The sequence below is a fragment of the Cetorhinus maximus genome, chromosome 13, assembly GCF_964194155.1.
Source record: "Cetorhinus maximus chromosome 13, sCetMax3.hap1.1, whole genome shotgun sequence".
NCBI classification, from domain to species: domain Eukaryota; kingdom Metazoa; phylum Chordata; class Chondrichthyes; order Lamniformes; family Cetorhinidae; genus Cetorhinus; species Cetorhinus maximus.
The window spans coordinates 47,959,648-47,984,666 of record NC_135891.1 but is presented as its reverse complement, the minus strand read 5'-3'; the positions used below and the strand labels follow the sequence as shown (position 1 = coordinate 47,984,666).

General features: G+C 42.6%; 1 protein-coding gene across 3 annotated transcripts in view; it reads left to right on the top strand.

Moving 5' to 3' along the window:
* The window catches only part of tshz2 (teashirt zinc finger homeobox 2), a 551,775-nt gene that overhangs the window by 297,252 nt on the left and 229,504 nt on the right, over positions 1-25,019 (top strand). Inside the window, exon 3 of one of the 3 annotated variants that reach the window (XM_078555369.1) lies at positions 12,487-14,771. The exons of the other annotated variants lie outside the window; for them this stretch is intronic. The gene's annotated coding sequence lies outside the window, so the exon portion shown is untranslated. Of the gene's footprint in view, positions 1-12,486; positions 14,772-25,019 lie in introns of those variants that run through there. 3 annotated transcript variants of the gene reach the window in all.

The window sequence follows — 25,019 nt, the reverse complement described above, 5'->3', positions numbered from 1 at the left end:
ATCATCCTGAGAGAGGAGAGCCACAGCCGTTCCCCTAGGGTAGTGCCTCAGCAATCTTCTTAGTGTGTTAAAGGACAAACTGCTGGACTGCTATAACACCAGCGTCTCATCACTTACAAATTCCATTTCTAAAGTATGTGCAGTGTCAGTATTTGAGCTGGTGACTGCGAGTGTAAGCACAAGACTTCACCGTCTGACCAGTTTGCAGTTCTTGGGTATTTGATAGGAGAAGGGCACAAGAGAATGGTTATGGTCAGGAGTGGTGGGGGGTGTTGGTTGGGAGATCACGGGGAGGGAGAAAGCAAGAGGTGGAAGATTATATCACCTGCAGCTTGTAAATCAGAGGAGATTGTGCAATGAAGGAGAAGTGGGATGTGAGAAGGACAGTTAGGTATGAAGATACTGTAATTGTCGAAGATTTCAGCTCCGCTACTGGCCACGGCCTCAGTCATGGCTGCTCCAATGATGTCAGACAATGTCTCCTCCACCAGGATAGGGACATTCAGCCATCTCTGTCCCCGCTATGCGCCATTTTGTCCTGCAAGAGAGAAGGAAGTGTATCATGAGTGTTATACAATCTGTTTGGGTGTTGTAGCTGTCATGGTTGAATAGCTGACAGTATGTGCAAGCTGTGAGGTGTGGGTGTGAGGTTTGCAGCAGTGGTAGCTGTCTGAGGGTGAGGGGGAGCATATGAATATGAAGTATGAGTGATAATTGAGAGAGATTGTTGGTAGGTCAGTGATGGGAGTGTGATGAATTGAGCAGTATGTGAGGCTGGTGATGCAGTTGGTGCAATATGGCATTTGAAGACACATTCACTCTCCTTGACCACCTGTGTGAGGTAATTGAACTTCTTTCTGCACTGTAACCAGTACCTCAGGGCTTGTTTCTGGCTTGACCTCAACAGCTATCTAGTCGCACTGCTTTCAGAGGTGCCCTGTGAATAAAATACATCTTGTTGTCATTCAAAACTCTGCTGCCCATGTCTTAAATTGCACTCATGCTATGATCCCAGCTGATGTTACTACTGGATAAGTCAGATCCCTTGGTGGAACCTGGCTTGATAGATCCTAACTTTTATTTTTTGTTTAGAAACAAGGAGGGCGGCTACTGAACAGAGTCACAGAGTCTACTGATGTGCTTTTAACAGAAGAATAAAACATTTATTAAACAAGAAAACTATTAACTATATTACACTAATCCATGTAAACCAATTGGTGACCTGTGATCAGACACACCACACTCTGAAACCAAGGGGAGAATCTTCCCCCCGTCAGGGGGATTGGGCGGGGGTGGGCACCACCATTTTACGTGGGCAGGCCAATTAAGGCCCGCCCAGTATGACAGGCGCCCGGAAGCGCTGAACACTCCCTATGTGGGCGGGTGGGGGGATTCCCTGAGTCAGGACCTGCGCTCTTTCATTTAAGTTTTCAAAAGCTGAATAAAGGAAGGAAAAAATTTTAAGACATGTCCCCTCATGTGACAATGTCACATGAGCTGGGACATATCAATGAATTTTTACAAAAAATGTTATTCAATTTATAAACACTTCATGAAACCTCATCCCGCCCGTTCCATGAAAAATGCGAAGACCGCCTGGGCTCTTCACCTGCCCACCAACCTTAAGGTTGGATGGGCAGCTCACTTAATTGTTTTAATTAGTTTTTAAATGGCCTTAATAGGCCTTTGACAGTTCAGTGGGCACACAGCTGACTTGGCTGTACGCCTGCCGAGCTGAAAATCTAAATGACGCGCCCCCGCTCACTGACCCGAAAATTCTGCCCCAAGTTTCAGAGTCTCTATGGGTCTCTCATCAACTCCCCCTAGACGCTTGCAACACCATAAGCCAACCGATCTCACGGAACCCTGTCTTTCTCCCGAGGATTTCCAACCTTAACTCTCGAAGAACTCACTTTGGAATCTTCTCCCAAACAATCTTTCACTTGGTCATCTTCCACAAGGATCCACCTCTGGGGTTTCAACCTTTCTTTCTGACGTTCCTTTCCCCTGTATCACCACATACACTCAAGCTTCGCCTTCCATGCATTCCCTCTCAGATACTCAGCCATGTCAACAGAACACCACTGCTTCACAGGCCTACAGTAAGGACTCACCAACCTTTGGCTGTCTCCTCAGATCTTTTGGCTTCTTGCAGGCCCACTTTACCTTGTTTCTGCTCCCCGCGACTTTCTGTCTTTAATTTGGAGCCTTTTCCTTTGCTCCTTACTTTAACTTCACTGAACAGGACCTTGTTCAGATCCCTGTTCTTTTCCCTTGACTTCACTGTCTTCCTGCGACCTTCTGTCCCACTCCCTGGTTTCTGGGACTTTCTTTTGTTCTTCTGGGAAATCTGCTCTATGCAGTTCCCGTCTCTGGAGAATGGTGCTTTTCTTCTGGGTCACCCGATCTTCTTTTCAATCTTTTTCCCTTTTGCTTTTGTTTCTTCTTCTGCGCAGGTGGAGGGCTCCCTTTACATCGAAAAAAAGGGAAAAGAACAAACTGTGCATGTGCGCAGGGCCGTTTACCAGCTTTACAATGAGGACCCTGACCAATGGTGCATATGCGGCCAGGCTCCGGCCAACATAGGCATAGAAACACCAAAGTTCGGAAAAAGGAACGATCTGCACATGTGCGGCCATTCTAGGGCTGACACATGCGTGGAAACCACCGAGGCCCACTGGGACTTGTAGTCCCCAGTCTCTGAGGGCTCAAACCTCGTTTTTTAAAAGGTAAGTTTTCTTTTATTCCTTTTCTCAGGCTCACAACACTAAGCCCCATCCACCTATCACTCCTGTGCTTGCTGACCTACATTGGCTCCAGGTCAAGCAATGTCTTGATTTTAAAATTATTATCTTTATTTTCAAATCCCTCCATACGCTTGCCCTCCCTATCTCTGTAATGTCCTTCAGCTCCACAACTATTACAGATATCTGTGCTTCTTTAATTCTGGCCTCTTGTGCATCCCCAGTTTTAATTGCTCCACCATTAGTGGCCACACCTTCAGTTGCCTAGGCCCTATGCTCTGGAATTCCCTCCCTAAACCTCTCTCTCTCTCTACCTTGCTTTTCTCCTTCAAGACACTCGTTAAAACCTACCTCTTTCACTAAGCTTTTGGCCATTTGACCTAATCTCTCCTTATGTGGCTCCGTGTCATATTTTCCTTTTTTTTATTCATTCATGGGATGTGGGCATTGCTGGCTCGGCCAGTATTTATTTCCAACATTTTGTCTTATAATGCTTCTGTGAAGTGCCTCAGGGTGTTTTATTGCATTAATGGTGCTATGTAAATATAAGTTGGAGTTGTTGTTATCTCTCTTCCTCTGCATCTCCTCAACCAAAGCCTCCAGTGCAGCGTCAAAAATCTTGGAGCCTGTTCTGTCCCATGTTGTGGAATTCTTGTGTCTTTCTAAGGTCAGAATCAGTGGTAGAATGATTTCCAGTCCTCCAACCACAATGGAGCTCCATTAAAGAGAGACAGCCTAGCTTTATGTAGTTCAGGTTAAATTTACCTGATGTTAGCCTCTCATGATTTTGAGCCTCCTGGTGTGGAGTGCAACCACTTAACAGCACAGTTTATGTTGACTGAATGGGGCAATCTTGTAAATTAGCAGGCAGCACAAAGTTGGCGTACTGCCTACATTGGAAACAACGGGCACAGCATAATCCTGCATTCCGATCCCCACGCTGGTTTTTGAGATGCTTTGAATTTAGACCGCATGTGTAAATTGCAATAACATTTGAGGAAATTTTTTTTATGAAGCAAATGGTCTTTATCTGGGAAACAAATCAACTGTAAAAACTAAAACGAATGCCAAGACTGGTATCACTTTGCCTCACATTCCATGTTTGTTAGTTGTGAAGCCCAGGAACTAGAGGTTGCAATTTTAATCCAATATTTCTATATTGGTAGAATTTATATCACATGGCTTTAATCCTGGTTTCATATTGTAATGTAAATGTGCTCCAATGACAGTCAATCTGATTATGAAGCAATTAGCATTGATCAAACAACAATCTTCAATCTCGATTTCAACATTCAAGTTAAATGATCCCACAACATTTTGCTGCTGAAATTACAAATACTGACTAATATAAGGAGGTTCAGCCAAAGCAAAAACATCATTTAAAACTATTTCTGTTTCGAGATGTTAAAATGTAAAGTTTGCCAATTGAAATTTAAATGGAACTTATTTATTTCCATGCAATTTATACAAGTCTATCCAATATAATTGTATTAAATGTAATAATCTGTAATAATATTAAATACCGGCAGAATCACATTCAGCTTTCCTGTTTTTTCAATATATAAATGATATTTTGTAAACTGAATGCTGGCCACAGGTGGCTCTGTCATATCTTCCATTTCAGAAGTCATACCTAAAGTGCTACTACAGGGACCTTTTAGAAATGCTTTTTGACCATTTTTAGAGAAATATCTAAGTACTGATTTCAGTTAATGACGCCTTTCTTCAGACTGTAATAGTAATTTACAGCTTCCTTCACCCAAAATGGCAAGGGGTCATACATTTTTAAAATCCCGTCCATAAAATTGTACTGAACTTGCATTAGCAAATGTGGTTACAGAAATTTCCAGTAATTATTATTTTGTCATCTGATAAGTCAAGGGAAATACCAATTATGGTAAAAATGTGAATACTGGTCATTGTGCACCTTTATTAGATAGATATAGAAAATGTCAGACTGATTTAAATTCCAGCACAATTTGCCTTTCATGTGGGTCAAATTATGGAGTCACTGTTGTATATGTGTGCATTAGTAAAAAGAAACACTGTCTTTTTAATTGCATATTCAAGTCAAAATCTTCTTTTCGAAGAGAGTTGCAATATCGCTCACGTGAACAAAAGCAAGAGTGCTGAATTAAAATTATTCATTTATGACCAGATTCCACTGAATTAAGTTAACTATGATCTTTCTTCAAAATTGTGTTTCATTATGAAGGAGCAAAAGCACAAAACTTTTAAGAATCATTATTTAATTCGTAAAAGTAAACAGCCCAGATTTTGTAGTAAGAATAATGGTGAGGCTATCAGTTCTAATCATTATTGAATTCCAAATTGGAGAGATTCAACACTTCATATATTAAGGGTGTGAAGTTGCTGTGCTTATCCACTAGTTATATGAACTTAGAATTAGGAGCATGAGTAGACCATTCGGCCCCTTGAGCCTGCTCTGCCATTTAGTAAGATCATGGCTGCTCTGATTGTGGCCTTAATTCCACACTCTCGCATATCCCCAATAACCCTTGACTTCTTTGTAGTCAAGAATCTATGCACCTCTGCCTTAAAAATATTCAATAACTCTGCCTCCACCGCTTATTGGGGAAGAGAGTTCCAAAGACTCACGACCCTCTGAGAGAAAATATTTCTTCTCATCTCTGTCTTAAATGGGAGACTCCTTATTTTTAAACTACATCCCCTACTCCTAGAAGGGGAAACATCCTTTCAGCATCCACCCTGTAAAGACGCTTCAGGATCTTATGTTTCAATAAGATGACCTCTAATTCTTCTAAACTCCAAAGGTCCAACCTTTCCTCATAAGATAACCTTCGCCATCCCAGGTATCAGTTGAGTGAATTTTCTGTGAACTACTTCTAATGCATGTATATCCTTTCTTAAATAAAGAGATCAAAACTGTACACAGTACTCTAGATGTGGTCTTACCAAGATTCTGTACAACTGTAGCAAAACATCCCTACTTTTATATTCTATTCCCCTTGCAATAAACAACAACATTCCATTTGCCTTCCTAATCATTTGCTGTAACTGCGTACTAACTTTTTGTGATTCCAGTACCAGGACACCCAGGTCCCTCTGTATCTCAGAGTTTTTCCATCTTTCTCCATTTAAATAATATGTTGCTTTTCTGTTCTTCCTGTCATAGTGGACAAGTTCACATTTTCCCACATTATATCCCATCTGCCAAATTTTGCCCACTCACTTAACCTATCTATGTCCCTTTGTAGACTTCTTATGCCCTCTGCACAACTCACTTTCCCATCTATCTTTGTGTCATCAGCAAATTTAGCAACCATACATTCAGCCCCTTCAACCAAGTCATTGATATAAGTTGCAAATAGTTGTGTCCCCAGCACTGATCCCTGTGGCACTCCACTCATCACATCTTGCCAACCTGAATCACCCATTTAAGCCTACTCTCTGCTTCCTATTAGCTAACTAATCCTCTATGCATGTTAATATATTATCCCCTCCACCATGAGCTCTTATTTTATGTTGTAACCTTTAATGTGGCACCTTGTCACCAACACTTTGGGAAATTTAAGTACAGCACATTCACAGGTTATGCTTTATCCACATTGCTTGTGACTTTCTTAAAGAACTCCAATAAATTAGTCAAATATGACTTCCCTTTCACAAAACCATGTTGACTCTACCTGGTTGCATTATTTCTAAGTCCCCGCTATAACCTTGTTAATAATAGATTCCAGCGATTTTGTTATGACAGATGTTAAGCTAACTGGCCTGTAGTTTGCTGCTTTATGTCTCCCTCCTTTCTAGAATAGTGTAGTCACATTCACTATTTTCCAAGCTGATGGCCCCATTCCACAGCGTAGGGAATTTTGGAAAATTAAAACCAATGCAATGTAGTTATCCACTAAGGTTAGGGCCAATACATTCAGGTGTAGGTACAACTTTTAACAGGGTGATAAATCTTAATTAGCCCCAAACAATATTTCTGGCACCAAAAATTAAGTTAAACAAGTATGAAGTCTCATTCATTTAGAATTTATTGTTGGTGATCATGTGGTGGAGGCGTGATCGGACACTATCCGAAGGGTCGTCAGACATTACAGTGTGGGGAAGGTAGGGGTGCGAGCAGGGGGGTGGGTCAGGGAGGGTTTGCCATGCCAACTGATCTCAAGGGTCCAATCGTTTGGATGTATCACTCCTGCTCCTCGTGTCCCACAGACAGTGCATTAAAAGTACTTATCTTGTCAATCCAGCTCTTCTTGTATTTTTTTAACCTGCCAGCATTTCCCATGCATTAAAAATAAAAGTCCTCCTCCTGAGAGTGAGTTGGTCCCCTGCCCCCTGACCTGTTTTCATTAAAGTCGGAAGTGGATGGGTTTGAGTTGGGTTTGAGAATTGAAAATTATTTACTCTCCCACTGTCCCGCTCTGGAATGTTAAAATGTTACACAGGGAGGTGAGGTCTCTAATGCCTGCTTTAGAACCCAACTGTGAAGTAGAGCAACAATGAGCAGGGTGTTAGAACTCAGGTAGTCAGGGGGTGAAGAATAGAACATTGGGGCCAAGTCTTCATGCACTTACATACACTTACAAACTTTTATTTACAGGGACATGCATTACATATTAAATATTATCTCCCACCCAACAAGCACAATTTCAGCTTGCTTCAATAAATATAAGCAAAGGTGAATCCCCAATTATTGCCACCACTTGACAACTGCTCACCACCCATTTAATATACAGTTAACACAGGTCAGGCACAGGGCCTACAGGAACCTACAGCAGCTAACAACCAAAAGTAAACTTCTCTAAAGCCAATTTATATATATCTATGGAGGCAGAAGGAGTGAAAATGCACAACAAAAACAGAAATACCTGGAAAAACTCAGCAGGTCTGGCAGCATCGGCGGAGAAGAGCAAAGTTGACATTTCGAGTCCTTCATGACTCAAGGACAGTGTAGTCACATTCACTATTTTCCAAGCTGATGGCCCCATTCCACAGCGCAGGGAATTTTGGAAAATTAAAACCAATGCAATGTAGTTATCCACTAAGGTTAGGGCCAATACATTCAGGTGTAGGTACAACTTTTAACAGGGTGATAAGTCTTAATTACCCCCAAACAATATTTCTGGCACCAAAAATTAAGGGTCACGAGGACTCGAAACGTCAACTTTGCTCTTCTCCGCCGATGCTGCCAGACCTGCTGAGTTTTTCCAGGTATTTCTGTTTTTGTTCTGGATTTCCAGCATCCGCAGTTTTTTGTTTTTATCTCTGAGTGAAAATGCACGCCTGACTCCACAGTTGTTGCCACTAAACCATCTCCCACCTATCAGAGAAGGAGGAAAGACAAGGAGACCAGAAGGTGTGTTTCCCCACCACCCACACCTGCACTATAGTAAGTGAGAGAAATGTTAACTCTTAATTTTTAATTTTAGTGTCCACTACTCATTCAAACAGCCTGCTTACGGTTGAGTGGCAATTGGAGCAGGAGCAGAAGAGAAGTAAGGAGGAAAAGGGCAAAATATTAAAACAAGGTCAATATAAATACAGTGGACATTCTGTGAGACAGATTTTGGTTGCCCTTCAATAGCCAGTAATAATCACCATGATCATTTCTTGAGCATTTGTGGTGTTAATTAATAGAGACTTTAAGTAACTCTTCATTAAAAAGAAAGTGTATTGTTGCACTGAATGTTTCTTCCATTACTGAAAGAAACTACAAATACATCCCTCTTGAGTGACGAAGAGTTGTGACTGAGTGATGAGGCCTCCTCAACGAATGGAATGAACATCACATTTGAAACTCCATTATTTTGAGATTTGTACCTGGTATGTGTTGCCGTGGCATATTATTTTATTAACAAATTTAAATAAGCATTTCTTTCTTTAATAGAGGTCTTGCTATTTTTTTGTTTTGAGAAGGGCAGAATCGAGTAACACCATGCTTGTGAATATTGAGAGCAAGCATGAGAGCTATATTGGGTTTTTCATGGTGTAAGCATGCTTTTTCTTTTCCAGTATTGATGCCACAGAAACCCTCATGGTCTTTACAGGTCTAGTTGCCATGATTTTTCTTGGCTTTTCCTGTTTGCTCTGCTTGAGATTTTGTTTTCTTTTATTTAAGACAAAGTGCCATATTTTTCGCCAATTATAACTTCCCCAGTATCTTCCCAAAGACTATGACACATTCTGGCTAAGATATGGTTCTACATGTGAGTCCACCCTTCACCACCACATCCTTGGGCTGGATCTTTGCCTCCTCATGGAGGTGTGAATTAGCTCGCGAAATGCAAAACATTGTTTTTCCTGCAAAAAAAAACTGTTTTCCTCTACCTTCCTGAACCCCAAGCTATTTTCCTGTGGCCTTTTCACGGTTTAGGAAGGCCTAAAGGACAAGTTGCAGACACTTCTCTTCCAAGGTTGGGGTTCCCATTGTGAGGACACAAGAAAATTGTATTTCCACTCTTAATTATTTTCATGCCTTGGTGTGAGTTTTGGATGACCAAGAAAAATGTGCCTCCTTGGAGAGTTTGTGACCACTGGGTGAAGCCTGCTGAGGGGTCAGACAAATTCTGAAAGGTAAGTGTAAAATATTTTGACAGCTTCAAATGTCACTATTAGATGTTGCATTGTAATGTAGATGTGATTTTCATGCAGTGATTCATCAGAGACCTGCCCTGCAAAGGTATGTTGACCCTTACATTGACCACCATTGTTTGAGTGTTGTCATGCATTACGGTAGTTTTTCTATTGGAGAAATGCATTAAAATGTAAAAAATGAAGTCCTGTCAGCCTTGGCTGTCATGTTTTGTGCTGTGATTTAAATTAACTGGTAGCTTTGGCTGTTAAAACAATTCCTGCTTTTGAAACTTGAAATGAAATCTCTACATCTGCTAGCCTCCATTAACAGGCTGTTTTGAAATGGAAATGGGACACCCTCTATCCTCTCAGTTTTAGGCAATGTAGCTGGAAGATTTTATTATGGCAACTGTAGCCTTAATGAATGACTGGCTGGGTTTCAGAAGCTTTAATGACTTCACCTCAGCAGATGGTCTATTGATCCAAGAATGATTGAAAGTTTTAAGAGTCTGTAATAACAGAATTTTTCTTTAATGTGGTTTCTTATTTGTTTACAAAGTTAATACACATTTAAAGGATTTTTTTTATATACTGGAGTATTTTTTTCCCTTTCCATTATCAATAATAGTGCTTTTGAATTCATAATTTTATTAGATTGTTACAGGTTTAATTTTTTTCAATTATTTAAAATAACTCCCATTGCTATTGCACAGCTCCTGGAGACTGTACATAGTGCATACTGGGTGATTGGCTATGGAGAATACATGGAAAGCATGGAGGGGGCATGGGATCTGAGAGGGCAGGGGGTGGCATGGAGGTGGGTGGGTGAGAGCTGAGGTTTAGGAGGCCTTTAATCAATGTTGGGAGCTAGGTCGCTGTCTCCAAGAACTGAGGTAGGCCTTCTAACCAGCCAAACTCTGCACCTGCATTCCTCCCGCACTTCATCGCAGCTCGCAAACTGCATTGCGAACCCAAACCCTGCTTGAAAGCTCAAAAGTCCTGGGCAAAGTCACTGATGAGTCAAGCTTTTTTTTGGCAGGCAGGAAAAAGCCCGACTCGCGTTTGCATACCAGAAACAAAAATTCAGCCCGTTGTCATTATTCCTGCATGGTCCTTAATAATAGAGTTCAGCATGCTGCTGAACTGCAGGTGGCACCAACGTTGTCTCTATCTTGACATCCACACATGCATTTCTAGCAAGGTCACTGGATAGCAGTCAGGAATAGGAAACCTTGCTGATTTACTCCCCCCTTACTCAAGCACATTGAGGCCAATTGTAATCACTCTGTTTAAGATTAAACACAGATTGGAGATTAAACCTGGGATCAATCTGGTGTCTAGGGCTCAGCCATTCATTGAATAAAGTCACTGAGCCACAAAATCTTGTCTTTTTCAGCTACCAGTGCCTCATAATGGAGCACTCCTGCTCAAAGCCTAATCCTTCCAAAAAAATGTCCTCCCCCTCAGAAGACCCAATGAAGACAGGCAACACTTGGAGTAGAATTTGTAGGCCCCACTGGGGGCAGGTGTGAAAATTCATGGCACTGTCCAGCGTGCCGGTTTTCCTACTCTGTCCTGCTCTCAGGCCATTTTCCTGCCCGCAAGCAACCAATTAACTTAATTAAGACCTACTGACAGAGGCCAACTGGAATTTTCCAATTGCCACCCTGTCGATGGTCTCCCTGCCCCCACCGTGAAAAATGGTGGCCATGCTGCTGAGGGCTTTTTATATTTTCAATTTTAAAAGGTTGGAGTGAGGGTGGTACTATCTTGGGACACACTCTCCCTCACTTAGCTGCAAAGGCATCCTACTGTTGTTTGTGTGCGGTGGGCCTCCTATTGGCCCTCCAGCTTTCAGAACATGGCCACCATCCTTAATTGGATGTGAGCCTGCCCTCTGGCCATTAATTGGTCAATTCTGGGCAAATCATAACCAGGTGCACACAATTCGGGCTTCTGATCCCCATTTGGGTCTGATGGCGGTGTCCTGAAGCCCACAGGGAAAATCCTGGCCCTGGTCTCAATGGGATGCTTGAGTGAACTACCATGCTTTCCCACTCCTATTATTTTCCATGTTTTGACAGGGAGAATTTTGCTTTGGGAGGAGAATGGGCCACAAGTGATCATTTGCTGCAGCAACTCTGTGAGATCATAATACAACAAATTGGGCAGTAAATGGACAAAGCATAAGATGGATAGAAAAGGAAAATTATATTCACTTAGAAGAATTTTTCTATACAGTAGACAATAAACAGAAGTGATTGTAATCAGCCTAAATCAGTAAAGGTTTGGGTTATCAAAGTTCTTGTTCATAAAATAGAAATCACTTATCAAGAATTTACATAAATGAAGCCTGTTGTCCTAAATAAATCTAAAACCAGCCGTATACCTAAAGGAAAAAGAAAAAAAAACTGAAGATTTTAAGTGCTAATGAAAGTCATTGCATACTAAACTGATTAGTTCCTTTGTGCATTTTTGTGCCTGTCAAGTCATAAGCTACCTCTGGACATCACATCGCTGCCTCATAATAGACAACTGACATTCTGTGGTAAATGGAAAAAGAACAGAGCAGAACAGCAAATATTCTAATGCGTTGACACTCACTTGCCCTCTATTGTTCAAAATGAGGAGCAATCATCATTGTTCATCAAATGGCTCCTAATGCAGTTAAAGCATTCAGCTATAATTTCTTATTGCATTTATAATTACTGTCATAGACTATACACCTCAGTGAGCATATTAAAGCCATAAATTATGTAGGCCTTGCCATAGCTGAGGAAGTTGATTTTTCTGGCAGCAGTTATTTGTTAGGGAGCTAGGCTTTTCAGATAAAAAGATGACTGAAGTGCTTGAACAATGCAAGGAATACTTTGTTCAGTCAGTCATCTAGAGTTGACTCAGGTAATTGCAAAACAACCAAGTTCTAGTGTTTTAATAATCCATTCCATTAACAGGACTACAGTGTACTGGTTGATTGGCAGTTTAGTCAGAAATTGTTTTTTTCCGTGATTGTTTCTATATAGAGTAAATTGATATAAAAATGTTCTGCAGTAAAATACACAAAATGGTTCCTTTCAGGGCATTGATGAATATTTCAAATATTTACTACTAAAAACCTTTCAATCTTCAGAATTTATATGCTTTGTGTTTTGCTTATTTTCCTTTTGTCGTTTTGTAGATGCCCAGCTTCCTTCTAACATCTCAGATTGACATTTGGTTATTTGCCAAGCAAGAAGCCCATATAATCACAGCAACAAGAGCAAAAATACTGTACCACAGATGTTGGCAGAAGAAAGCCGAGTGGCTTTGTAGATGATACAGTCACAAAGACTTGAAGGTTAAAATGTGACTTTTTCGAAAAAAAAAGAATATGTGCATTGGAACTAAATAAACCTTCAAAGAGACAGAGCTTTTTGCTCACCTCATTCCTTAAACTAATAACAGCTTTATGATTATTGGAGTCAAAAGCCATTAAGGTCAAAATCAATTCATTCAAATCAAATGTTGTGCTTATCAGTGATGAAGCTCCATTAAACATTAATGTAGAGTACTTACAAAAGTTGATCCTAACAGGAGAGTGACATTTGTAAGCATGTGAGTGGCACCTAAAGAACACAATACAGAATATAGTGCTTGAGATATTTGAGAATGTGCTACATGATAAATCAAAAAGAAAAAAGCTGTTTATCTGACAACAAAAGAGAAATCCTCCTCTCTGTATAATACATTTATAGTGGGCTCTCTTATTGCCCGGGACATCCAATCAACAATTTAATAAGTTGGAAACGGATAACTGAAGAGGGCTAAAAATGTCAAATATGCTGCACAGATTATTCACAAACGTAATCATTGGGCAGACTCTGCATCTAATCATTTTGGCTGTAACACAAAACAATATGCATTATGAATGACGTTTGAAGGACCAATTATAACTTGGGGTGAAGAGAAGGGACAAGGCTAGGGCTCCGAGGCTCAAGAACTCCTTGCAGAGCCTAAGGAAGTACTCCTACTCCTTCCAACCCAAGAGGAATCTGCAGAAAAGGGCAATGTAAATGCTTGGCCACCTCTGCCTTCTCCACTGACTGCTGCCAGGTTCTGCTGCTGGATTTGGCTCCATGCAGGCCTCCAGAATGTTAACATTGTTGCGCTAATGACACAATCAATCTGCAACTTTTGAATGTAAAATGAGCTCCCACCTGCTTGTGGTGGGCGACCAACCTGGGCCTTTGCTAAGGTGAGTTAAATAGTGGAGAGAGTGTAGTAATGTGGTGTGATTCCACCTGGCATCTTAACCCTGCACCCACACCATTTCAGTCAGGCATGCTGGGTTAAAATCAATTGTTAGAAATTAAATGTTGATTTTGCACTAGGCCACGAGGGATATACCCCACAAGCCTCAGGAAAATTCAAAAGAGAAACATGTCAGGTTTTTGTAAATAATTGAGAATTCCATAAACATTTAGCATAAGGAAATGCAGTTTTATGGAAAGGCCATTCAGCCCATCATCCCTGTTCCATCCACAGCCCTTGGGCAGACTGGGAAGTGAGGGCACCAGTAAAATACCAGGGAGCCTGCCACATCGCAATGGCAGGACTGGATGTAGAGCTGCTGTCCACTCCATGGAGGAGGATAGCCGATTTGCATACCTAAAGACCCCATTAAGAAACATTTTATGGAGTCGCCGGCTTTTGCTGACTGTGGGGCAACTTCCGGTTTAATGGAGGTGACCTTTCTTTGACAACCCAGGAGGGCATCGGAACCAGAGGCTCCATGACCCAAAGAGGGGGCAACGGGCAGGGAAGGTGGTCCCTGTGGCCCCACCTCGCCTCAGAGGTCAAACTTGGTGTTGAAGGTTTCCCCTTCAACCTGAATTTTTATTTTCTTTTTGAACTTACCAGCTGGAGCTGCTAGGTTTCCAGCCTTCCAGCAGTGCCCATTTCTCCCCATGCATGGTACTGCTGAGATTTCAGAGCTGCCAGCCTTCTGATTGGGCTGACAGGATCAGAACAGTGGGCACACAAGCAGCTAATGAGGAGGATGCCTGTGGTAAAATTGGTATGCCGTTCCCGCTGCCAGCATGTGCAGGCTCGGGACCTGCTTTTTGCTCTGATGTTGGAGTCCTAAAGCTCGTGGTAAAATTCAGACCCATGGGGCTGAATTCTCCCCCCCCCCAACATCGAGGGGGATGTTGATAGGCGGGCGCGTACGGGTGCACTTCCGATCAGCACCCCCGATCAGAGGCACAGCGCCATTTTATGTGAGCGGGCCAATTAAGGCCTGCCCAGCGTGACGTCCACAGGGAAGCGCTATTTGCTCCCTGTGCGGGGGTGGGGGGCGCTATGTGCTCCCTGTGCGGGCGGGGAGGGGATTCCCAAAATCAAGAGTGCGCTCTTTCGCACATGCACGTGAAAGAGCACACACACCTCTCTGAGGCTAAGTGCTGCCTCAGGGAGATCGCCTCTACTTTCAAAAATATTAAAAAAAGAAAAAAAAAATTTTCCTTACATGTCCCCTCATGTGACAAAGTCACATGAGTTGGGGCATGTCCATAATTTTTACAAAATCTTTATTAAAATTTTTTAAAGCCTACATGAAACCTCATCCCGCCCGTGGATGAGGTTTCATGTTTTTTCTACTTCCTGCCAGGGCTTCTGACCTGCCCGCCAACCTTAAGGTTGGACGGGCACATCCTTTAATTACTTAATTGACCCTGTCAATGGCCTCAATTGGCCATTGACAGGTTGGCGGGCGTCACTGTGCATCATTTTATGCGTCCGCGAGTGGGCCCCGCCCCCGCTCACCGACTCGTAAAATTCTGCCCATGTATTCTATTATGGATTTCTCTTATCCCATAAATTAATGATCACTAATTTCCTTCCCCAACCTTGCATGAAAAATCAAGCAGTATGTTTAAATATCTCTGCCAGCTTTGATCCTACTCCTCAACAGCTCCTCTTAAGGGTCCCAATGACTGGAGGAGGTGTATCTGAGAATTGGAGGAGAGGAAATTTTATCCAGATACTTGAAGTCGGAGTGAAATATCAATCTGGAAGTATTGGCCAGTTAGCTTAGCATCTTTAGTGAGGGACATGCATGGGCCTATTGCATCTAAGGAGTGTAAAGTCAGAAGGACTAATAAGGATGGTTCACAAATCTGCTAGAATTCTTTTAGGATATAACTAAACTTCTGGATGAAGCTTAATGGATGCAACCCACTTGAATTTTCAGAAGCTATTTTATAAGATCCTACACAGGCTTCAATGATCATTAAGACTTATGAAGCTCATAACAAATTAGTCAACTGGATTGAAAACTCAATTGGAATTGGAAAGAGAAGGCAATGAAATAGCCTCTTACCCTCATTCAAAGTTGTTTATTCAAATTACCTGATCATTAACACTTAATTACCACTTTGCTGTTTTGTTCATGTTTCTTAACTCAAATTATTGAATAATTCAAATTTTTTAGTGCAAAATATTCAAATTTGAATTATCAGATGCATATTGTAAGGGTTGAATTTTCCCTCTGAGGATGGAAAACAGAGGTAGGGACTGTTTCCGGGTCCCAACCCCACCCCGGGAGGCTGGGGGCAGTGGGGGAAGCAGTCATTCACGAATTAAAGATGGCAGCTTGACTCTCAAAGCTAGAGGGTCAATTAGAGACCTTCCAACTTGAAAGGAGTAGCAGGCTGTAATGGAAAGTAAGTAAGAGAGAGGATGCTTCAATATGGAGACATTCTTTCTACAATTTTTTAAGATTCAAAATTAAAAAGTAGATTTGGCAGCCAGGCCACCACTCTACAAGGCAGCCTGTGACTGCTCTGACACCAAGGCAAGCTGGAAGGGCCTCTAGGCCTCCCTGGAGCGCAGCCCCTACCCCCCATCTCCGGGACTTCTGGCAGGCACCTAAACTGGCCCCACCACCTGCTGAAACCTAGAGACTAAAATCCCAGTCAGCCTCCTTTAATTGGCCTGAATCGGGCACTTAATAAACCTGATTGACCACTCGCTGCATGCGGATGGGTAGTCCTGCTGTCTCTCAATCCCATCTCTGCAAAAATGGTATGGAGGGGAGATGGAGCCTGGTAACCAGCGTGCAGACTGACAGAGATATTTTTAGCTCTCGTCTGCCTCCAATCCTGGCCCCAGCAAGAGCCTGTAACCCATTTCTAAAGCTCTGACTGGGAGATACGTGTGGATCTGTTCTGGATCCCTTGCTGTTCACAAAATTCACAAATTTTCTGATCATGTAAAACAAAATACAAGGCATAAATATGCCATATTTGAATGATAGGACCTAGCAAATGGATTTTATTGTGGATGTCATCAAAGCAAAATGCACACTGGAAGAGGAATCAACATACCTGTCCGTAATGAAAGGCACTGCTTTAGGTAGACTCTAAAGTCAAAGGAATGAAAATGGGAAGAGTTTAGGAAAGGTGATATGTTCTGGCAGATTCCCAGCTACGTGGTGAAGTTGAAAACTAGCCCCCTATTAATTTGAATTGAAAGTACACAAAGGGGTGAATGTGACATCTTGCAAAGCCAAAGTCCAATGGAAAATGCATAAAGATAAAAATAAAGATGAAAAGGCATATATTATGCTGTCCCCATAAAGCAGAATATTTAAAGGATAATATTCCAACTTCACTTTTTCAGTGGGGGACCATCCACTGGGAGAATGTCAGAAAATTAGATGCACCCTTGGCATTGTCATTTGACCATTGCAATTAGTGGAAAATCATATGCAGCCCACACCCAAATTTCTGATATGTGCTCGTGCCTGACCCAAGTTCCCCGCCAGGAGCTTAATGGATGCAACTCAAAAATACAAAAATTCAGAAAATTACCTGTTTACTGTCCCCACTTCGCTGAGCTGCGACAGAGCAGTTTGCCTAAAATGGTGTACAAATCAGAGCACTTTGAGTTTTGAATTTCACTCATACAAACCAAGCTGACATTACAGGATTTCATATCTTCAGTTAACATCTCAATTTGAAGATTACCTTCAAATGCTCTCTATCACTCATTATGTTGGCAAAATGAGTTTAACCCAAGACTGATTTATTTATGAGTTAATGTATTTTAATATATTTAACCATATGGTTATACCATGCTTACAAAGTCAATTAGCATAAATGCTAACAAGCTTGTTTGTTATTCAGTCTCCTATAGTCAGTGTCTTCTGATCGCATCAGCTGCAGTATCAACCACCCTCCCATCTTCACTCCATGCTCAAGCTGGTATTGTTGTTTGACTGTGTTTAAACTGTTGGTTCTGCTAATACATCTTATGCAGTCCTGTAGTTATTTATGGTTGTGATCATTCTTCTTATTTAACAGGCCCATGCTGATCTGAAGAAATCTAAATTAATCTTCCTAAAGTTGTTGTCAGGGTTTTATGTTAGAAATTAAGGAATTAACTAGGCTGCATTTTTTTGAACAAAAGATCAATTTTTTTTAAACCCACAGCTGAATACTAATTAAAATATGTGCCAAGTCTCCAAAATGCTTTGCCACAGACCACCAGATTACCAACAGGGTGGTGAAATCTACTGCAATCTCTCATGTGGTAACTTGCTCAAATCTGTTGTAGAACCCGCCTGTCCTGTTTTCAAGTCTACATTCATTGTTGTGAAAGCAATAGGTGCCAGGCCAACAGGCCCAAGACTGGCTTGGAATTGGTCCTTGGGCCTCATTAGTCACTGCAGCTGTTGTGACTCCCACACGCCCTCAAGTAGCCTACACACTGTGAGTGCATGAGTTTCAGGCCATTTGTCTTGCCAGCAGTCGCTCAAAGCTAACTCTCGAGGAAGGTCAGAGTGCCGACAGAAAGAGCAGATCCCAATGACTGTGGAGTCAGGGAAGAATCCCTTCTGGTTCAACAGGAATGTTACTTTAAAGGAAAAAAAAAATACTTGCCTTTAGTTGCCAGCTAAATGGCCTACTGAAGAATTCTGAGCGAGGCAGACATATGGTTATTTTGCTCGTCCTTTATAGAGCAAAGCTTCAGTAGGCATTTGATCCCTCGTTAATATATGCAAGAGATCTAACTACTGTTTCTGACAGCCTCATGGGAGCCTTGAAAGAAAGACACAATGGGCTGGATTTTAGTGAGGGGGTGGGGGGAGGCAGATCCTCACCTCCCCCCACCCTCACTCTCCCCCAATCAAATGCATGAAGGAAAGTTGGCCGGCAGCCAAAGCACTGGAAAGAAGCCCACCCCGCAGCCATAACACACTGCCACTGGCTAAACTAGGAGAGAGTGGGGCTTCCGCCCCTCAGTGGGAGGAAGTCCTGCCCTTGAGAACTGCCAGTCAACCTGATTGGCCAGCAGCTCTAATAGTCCCAGCAGTGCCAGAACTCGGTAGTGGACGCTGCCGGGACCATCAGGAGGAGCAGGCAGAAAAGCAATGGCTGCCGGAGATATTAAGTCCTGGGCTTTAGAGTGGGGAGGGATCTGAGAGCCCAGGGAGAGGGAAGATAGGGATAGGGGAGTCTAGGTTTTGGAGGACAGGCAGTGAGGGACAAAGAGGGTGGGAGGGTGACATCACGGGGGGAGAGCAGGTGCCCCCTTCCCGCCATTGTTCAACCTGGCCTCAAAAAATGTACCGTGCACTCCTCGTCTGCCCACGTCAACCATATTATGGCATGGGCAGTGTAATATCCTGGTCAATTGGCTTGGTACTGAGCTCAATTAATCTAGAATTATTTATTTAAATATGACATTTATTTATATAGCGTATTACAGGGGACATCTCAAGGGTGGGCGGGACAGTGGTGTGCTGAGCAACCTTTGTATTTTACGTGCTCCCTCGCCAAAAATACACCCAATATGTACCAACTTCTACCCCATTCAGCCCACACTGATTATTGCTATCAGGCCTGTTTCAACAGTGGGAGACATATAAGATAATTGCAATGGCCTGGCACGTTATGAGAAAGCTATTTTGAGAGAGCCACCTTGTCCATCATGGTGCGAATTGTTACAACCATGGAACATTCAATCTACATGTGGTAAGGTAGACAGTGATGTTCCCAAAGGTTCAGTGTTCAGACCACTGCTTTTTATATATAGGCAGGCGGACGCGGCAGGTGGGCCCAGGAGCGGCTGGGAAACGGTCTGCCACTTGCAATCGGCCCTCGACTGCGATTTCACACTGGTTGGCCAATTAACGGCCAGCCAGCATGAAAGACGCGCTGAGAAGTTCAGCACTGCCGGGATGGGGTCGTTAGGAGGGCGAGCGCAAAAGTCTGCACATGCGCGGAGGAGCATGCACTGAAAGCTCCCTGAAGGCAGGGAGCTGCCTCAGAGAGCTGAAGAATTGTAAAAATAAAAATAAAGATTTAGAAAATGTGAAAAAAATGTCCCCACATAGGACTCATTCACATGAACATAAAAGTCATAAAAAATTATGTCAAAACATTTTTTAAAAATTAAAGTTGGAAATCTCATCCCGCCCGTGGATGAAGTTTCCTAAAAGTCCAAAGGCCGCCTGGCCGATTCACCCACCCGTCAACCACAAGGTTGGACAGGCAGCGAAAAATAGCTTTAAATTAACGGATTAATGTCCTTAATAGGCCTCTTGATTGTTGGCAGGCATGCTGCCGATTCTCGCGTGCACGTGCCAACCGAAATATCGCGCAAGTGTGCAACGACGTCAGGACACTCGCCCAACTTCATCGCTTGCTATTTTATGCCCGATTGGGTCGGGCACACGCCCGCCCGTGGGACATAAAATCCTGCTTTTATATATAAATGATTTGGATATTGAAATACAGAGTAAAATTTCAAAATTTGCCGATGATACCAAATTTGGAGGTGGGAGAATGATACCAATCGACTACAAAAGGACATAGGCTATCAGAAGGGGCACACAAGTGGCAGATGGAATTTAATGCGGAGAACTGTGACATGATGCATTTTGGCAAAAGGAAAACAGAGAGGCAGTATAGCAACAGCAACCTATATTTATATAGGTCCTTTAATATAATGAAACGTTCCCTAGGGGCTTTACAGAGGCATTATAAAACAAAATATGCCACCAAGCCACATAAAGCAATATTAGGTCAAATGAACAAAAGCTTGCACAAAGTAGTAGGTTTCAAGGAGTGTCTTAAAGGAGGAAAGTGAGGTAGGGAGGGGATTCCAGAGCTTGGGGCAACTGAGGGACATGCCACCAATAATGGAGCAATTAAAATCAGGAATTCACTGAAGGCCAGAATGAGATGATCACATATATCTCAACAGATTGTGGGGCTGGAGAGATTACAGAGATGGGAAGGTGCAGGCCATGGAGGGAATTGAAAACAAGGATGAGCATTTTGAAATCAAGATGTTGCTTGATTAGTAGCCAATGTAGGTCAGCGAGCACAGGCGTGGTAGATGAACGGTACTTGCTGCAAGTTAAGATGAGCAGCAGAGTTTTGGATAACCTCAAGTTTGCAGAGGATAGAAAGTGAGAGACAACCAGGAGTCCATTGGAATAGTCAAGTCTAAAGGTAACAAAGGCATAAGATTTTCAACAGCAGATGAGCTGAGACAGGATGAAGTCAAATGATGTTACAGAGGTGAAAATGGATGGTCTTAGTTATTGCATAAATATGAGGTTGGAATGTGACACCAAGGTTGTGAACAGACTAGCTTAACCTCGGGCAGGGAGCGGAAGAGAGTCAGTAGCTAAGGAATAGAGTTTGGAGCAGGAACCAAAAACAATGGTTCCTGTCTTTGCCATATGTAATTGTATGAAATTTCTGCTCATCAAGTACTGTGCATTGGATAAGGTCTAATAGTTGAGTGATAGTGGAGGAGTCGAGTAGTGAGGTAGACCTGGGTGTCGACAGCGCCCAGGTGAAAACTACTGCTGTGCCTCCAACTGATGGGGTTGAGGCACAGCATGAAGATGAGAAATAGGAGGGGAGCTAAGGATAGACCCTTGGGGGGCACCAGACTAAATGGCACAGTTCTAAAGGGTGTACAGGAACAAAGAGACCAAGGGATTCATGTGCATAGATCTTGGAAGGTGGTAGATCATATCAAGAGAGTAATTAGCAACGCATATGGCATCTTGTGCTTGATATATAGAGGTGTTGAGTGAAAAGCAGGGAAGTTATGCTGCTGAAAGCAAAATACTGCGGATGCTGGAAATCTGAAATAAAAACTGAAAATGCTGGAAAAACTCAACAGGTCTGGCAGCTTCTGTGGAAAGAGAAACAGAGTTAACGTTTCAAGTCCTGTTTAAAGCTCTGGTTAGGCCAAAATTAGAGTATTGCGTCTAGTTCTGGTCACTAGACTTTAAGAAGGGCGTGAGTGGCATTGAGAGGGTGCAGAGGAAATTTGTCAGTATGGTTCCAGGAATGAGTGATTTTAGCTACAAGGTTAGGTTGGAGAAGGTGGGATTGTTCTCCTTGGAGCAAAGGAGATTGAGGAGAGATAATTTGATAGAGGCGTACAAGATTGTTGCAGGGTTAGACAAAGAAAAGCTGTACCCATTAGGTAAGGATACAAGGATTAGATGAATAGATTTAAGGTTTTGGGCAAGATATACTGGAGGAATGTGAGGAAAAACCTTTTTACGCAGCAAGTGGTAATGATTTGAAACGCATCTGCTACAGGGATCATGGAAGAAGAGGCTATCAATGATTTCAGAAAGAAATTTAAGGAATAATTGAGTGAAATAATGTTGCTGGGCTACAGGAATAGATCGGGGGAATGAGACTGATTAGATTTCTTTACATAAAGCCAGCATGGACTTAATGGGCCAAATGGCCTTCTAATGTGCTATTATGACTATGATCCTGGACTTTCTCTTGTTGCTTGTAGTCTAAAATATTCCTTTAGCTGGATTTTTTTCATTCATGGGATTTGGGCGTCTCTGCCTAGGCCAGCATTTATTGCCCATCCCTAATTGCCCTTGAGAAGGTGATGGTGAGCAGCCTTCTTGAGCCTCTGCAGCCCATGTGGTGCAGGTACCCCCACAATGCTGTTAGGGAGGGAGCTCCAGGATTTTGACCCAGCGACAGCGAAGGAAGGGCGATATATTTTCAAGTCAGGGTGGTGTGTGATTTGGAGGGGAACTTGCAGGTGGTGACGTTGCCATGTGTCTGCTGCTCTTCTCCTTCTAGATGGTAATGGTTATCTGTTTGGAAGATGCTGCCTAAGGAGTCTTGGTAAATTCCTGCAGTGCATCTTGTAGATGGTACACACTGCAGCTACTATGTGTCGGTGGTGGAGGGAGTGGATGTTTGTGGATGGGGTGCCAATCAAGCGGGCTGTCTTGCCCTGGATGGTGTCAAGCTTCTTGAGTGTTTTTGGAGCTGCACTCATCCAGGCAAGTGGAGAGTATTCCATCACACACCTAACTTGTGCCCTGTTGATGGTGGACAGGCCTTGGGGGGGTCAAGAGGTGAGTTACTCGCCGCTGAATTCCTAGCCTCTGACCTGCTCTTGTAGCCACAGTATTTATATGTCCAGTTCAGTTTCTGGTCAATGGTAACCCCCAGGATGTTGATAGTGGGGGATTCAACGATGATAATGCTATTGAATGTCATGGGGTGATGGTTAGATTCTCTCTTGTTGCAGATGGTCATTGCCTGGCATTTGTGTGGCACAAATGTTACTTGTAACTTGTCAGTCCAAGCCTGGTTATTGTCCAGATCTTGCTGCATTTGGACATGGACTGCTTCTGTATCTGAGGAGTCATGTATGGTGCTGAAATTGTGCAATCAGCAGCGAACATCCCCACTTCTGAACTTATGACGGAAGGAACGTCATTGCTAAAGCAGCTGAAGATGGTTGGGCCTAGGACACTACCCTGAGGAAATCTTGCAGTGATGTCCTGGAACTGAGATGATTGACCTCCAATAATCACAACCATCTTCCTTCCCTATTGTAAAACTGTTTCTTGCAACAGTGCATTGCAATCTTTGGGCCAGATTTTCACAGATTCAGGCCAACTTTGGAGGCCTTTAAAAATGGTGGGTCAGACCTGGATGCAAAAGTCCCTCCCCATTTCCAACAAACCCTGGTTTTGCTGGTAGGAGGAAAAAGGCAGGATGCAAATCTCACAGACAAGAAACCCAAATTCAGAAGGGCCATTTGAAATTAATGCTGAGTTAAAACAGCCCCAATTTTTGCCCCCTCAAGGGCCTTAGCCTGCAGTGTAGGAGTCACAAATTTATGAAAGAGGCGTAAATACTCTTGAAGGGTGGGTAAGTGTCATAATCAAAGTTACTTAAATTCCCAACCCTTTAGAGATGAAAAATAACAAGTTGCAGCTGTCAAAGTTAAAAAAATGTCTGCTGGAGTGCATTGATTAACAGGCCATCTAGTATGATTGAAAGCTCTCTTACATGTTACATCTCCACATGGCTCCTGTAGTCTGCCTATAGAGGATATTGGGTGCGTGGATATGGGGGTGGCATGGGGGGTGTGATTGGCCATGGAGCTGGCATGGAAGGTGTGAAGTGGCTTGGAGTTAGCATGGGGGTATGAGTGGCCATGGAGGTGACATATGGGGTATGAATGATCATGGAGGTGGCATGGTGGTATGAGTGACTAGGGAAGTGGCACAGGGATATGAGTAGCTATGGAGGTGGCATTGGGGTATGAGTGGCCATGGAGGTGGCATGGTGGGTTTGAGGTGGATTGGGTTGGGAATGGTGAGGGTTAGAGGGCCTAACAGCCTGTTATTAAACTGGGCCAAAGTTTCAGGCCTGCCTCCGCACTCGCCCTCTTCCATGGCCACCACCAAACTGCCTCCAAAGGCTTTACTCGATCATTCCCCGTGCCCACCCCCCCCACCCCCCCCACCAACTCCCTCAAGTGAAAATCAACCGGACAAAGTGTCAAAAATCTGGCCCTTTGTCTTTGATTTACTTTCGACCCTTCAATTTGTATTCTACACTATGATGGTTTTTAGCTAGGAAAAAAATTCCACTATCAGAGGGTATTGCTAAGTCAATAACTCTATAAATCCTTCATTTGAAATACCTGTCCTGTTGGTGACAAATTAACCCAGTGAAGGGAAAATAAAAGATTGAATGAGAGAAAATACTCAGAGCGAAGATTGATTTGAAGAAAGTCCTTTTGCCCCCATTGACAAACATCACTATAACTTTATGATCAATGCATGGCATTCTATTCAGCAACTCCTGAGTCTATTTATCATAGCTCAGTCACTCTAAAGTAACCAATAATATTTATACTTAACAGATTTTTTTTCCTTTCCTGTCTTTTTGCCCTGCTCTTCCCAAGATTCTTTTCTCCATGCTCTATCCATGTTTATCCCCTCTCTTCCTTGTGTTTCTTTATTTGTTGCATATTACAAGTTTCTTTTTCCTGAATTTATTGGTTATTTTCTCCTAATATTGTGTTTCCATTCCCCCTGCTCTTTCTGCTGTCATTGCTTTTAGCGCTTCTTTTCCTTTTCAAATTCTGTTTCTTTTCTCCTTACTTTTTCCGTTTTCTTCTTCTCATTCCATTTCTTTCGTAACTGCTCTTTCCTATGTTTATTTCCTCTCTGTTCTTTCCTGTGTTTCTTTTCTCTTTGCTTTTATGTGTTCCTTTTCTCTATCTCACTCTTCCTGACATCAGTAATATAGAATAATGGATGCAGAGTCACTAAAACAACTACAAAATGGATCTCCAACGTCATTAGTCACAAAACAAAATATGCACTTTCTGTCAATGATACGATTTGTTTTCTTAATG